Here is a 2,500-nt window from a genome sequence, read left to right as displayed (position 1 = left end):
ATTATTATTTATGACGGTTCTAAAAAGCAGAACACATAACCGACTCGTCTTCGTGTTATTTCCGAATATTCTCCCTCGCAGCCGCCCAAGAGAAGGAAAACAAAAGCATCAGTGTGTTTACTGCGGTCAAACAGATCGGGATGACGTCACCATCCATCACTCAGCTGTCAAATACCCATCATTAGGGCAAGGGGCGGTTTCCGAGGGGGCATCACATATGCACACATCATTAACGACTCTTTACACATGGGACCACATCAAGTACTAATGTTTTTTTTTGTTTTTTTTTGACATGAGGATGTAGTAGTGCTTGTCCTTTGATCGTCTTGCTTTCCCCCTCAAAAAAAAAAAGAAAAAAAAAAAAAGAAAGAAAAAAGAAAAAAAAAAGAAATCCATTGGTGGTAATAATCATTACACTCTAATGGTAATCTAAGCATGTTATGAATTGTTGTTTACTGTTTTTTTCTACTGGACTACATCTTTTTCGAAAGTTTCATTGTATTGTTTCCTTCTGAGACAAATAAATATTTAAGCCACGACGAGACAGCCCTGCGTGTGCGTGTATGTATGCGTGTGGAGGGGTGTGTGTGCGTGTGTGTATGTGTACATTCGCAGATATTGCTGCACTTTCCTGTCTTATAAATATAAACATTAATTGAGATAAACCCACAAGCACACCAATAAAACGAGAAACAAAGCGTGAAAAACAAACACATACCAAAACAAAATATCATAAAATAAAAAAAAGAAAACAAACCGAACGGTAGGTAATACAAGAGGCGGAAGTATAAGGCAATAAAACCTTCAATGAGAAGACAAAACGTCTGGGCAGATAAGAATTCAAAATGGAACTGACACCGTGTTACATCCCTTTCCCGCGCGCAGCCGAGTCACTTTTGTTTTACTTGCGCGGGAAGTTTGCGTCGTTTATGAATTTCCGTTTCTAGAATGTTCTTTGAGATGAAGTAAGGAAATTAAAGACTGGAGGATTAATAATGTCTTAATTATCGAAGGACTAAGAAATACTAAAATTATAAAAGCGTGATAAAGAGAATGAAGACAAAATAAACTACAAAACGTGTAACAATGTAGAAGAGTAGGCAGGAAGGAGAAAACGAATAAACGAAATAATCGTAATGATAAGGAGACTTGTCGTGATGATAACGATGATAATAATGATAATAAAAGTGATAACAACTACCGTAATTGATCTACTACTATTGTTATTACAGTTATTCGTGCAAAAGATGATGACAACTAGGATGATTATGATGATAAGAACAGAAGTGAGGATAACAACAACAATTTTGATAATGACAATAATAATAATGATAATATCTAATATTGTCTAATAACACTAATTGGAAGACTTCAACAAAAGAAAAAAAAAATGTAACAAAACTAAAAGCACGAAGGAAATGTAAAGAGGAGAAAAAAGAAAAAGGAAATAAGAATACCAATAACAACAAAAGGAGACAAAGGAGAATGACAATAAAGAACGAATAAGAAAGAAACAAAAAGCACACTAAACGCTCCCACTTAGAAGAAGAAAGAAAAGAAAAAGAAGGAAATGAAGGAGGGGAGAACAGGAGAAAAAAGAGAAAATAGCGAAAACAAAAGGAGACAAAAGAGAATGAGAATTAAAAAAAAAACGAAAAAGAAAGAAAAACATACCAAAGAAGAAAGAGAAGAAAAGATGGAAGTGAAGGAGAGGGAAACAGGAGAAATGAAATAGAAGGACAACAACATAAGTAGACAAAGGGAAATGAGAATAAAGAACGGCAAATAAAGAAACAAGAAATATACTAAAACCGCCACCTCAAAGAAGAAGGAGGAGAAGGAAGTGAAGGATGGGGAAGTAGAAAAAACAACAAAAAACGTATAGAAAAGAGAATGAAAAAGTGAAAGAAAAAAGAAACATACAGAAACCTCCCACTTAGAAGAAGAAGAAAAAGGAGAAGAAAGAAAAGAAGGGGGGAAAGCAGGAGAAAAGAAAAGAGGAGAAAAATAGAAAACAAAATAAAACAAAATAATAAAAAACAACAGCAACAAAAACCAAGAAAAAGAAACTAAACATCCGAAAAAAAAACGGAAAAAGAAAAACGAAACACAAAGGAAACCTCCGAACTTATCGCTACCTCCGCCTCTGCCTGAGCGACGTGAGCGTGGCCAGAGCTTATCAAAGGATCGGTCAAGCTCTAACCACTGATAAGACTTCCTATTCCTCCGTCCATCCTACGAAGGAGTTTCTTGCCCTTGTTGATCTTGAAGGAGGAGAATTTCCTTTCTGATAAGGAGGGGTGGGGGAGGGGGTGGAGGAGGAGGGTGGAGGGGGGAAGGAGGATGGGGTGGAGGGGGTGGAGGGGGTGGGGTGGAGATGGGAAGGAGGATGGAGGCTAAAGAGGGTGGAGGAGGATGGGTTGTAGGAGGGGAAAGAGGGGGAGGTGGAAGAGAGGAAGGAGGAGGGGAAAGAAGGTGGAGGGGTGGACGGGAATGGAGG

This window comes from Penaeus japonicus, unplaced genomic scaffold, assembly GCF_977035675.1.
Source record: "Penaeus japonicus unplaced genomic scaffold, GWHDUDI00000001_assembly GWHDUDI00000024, whole genome shotgun sequence".
Classification (NCBI taxonomy): Eukaryota; Metazoa; Arthropoda; class Malacostraca; order Decapoda; family Penaeidae; genus Penaeus; species Penaeus japonicus.
This window is presented reverse-complemented; position numbering follows the sequence as displayed.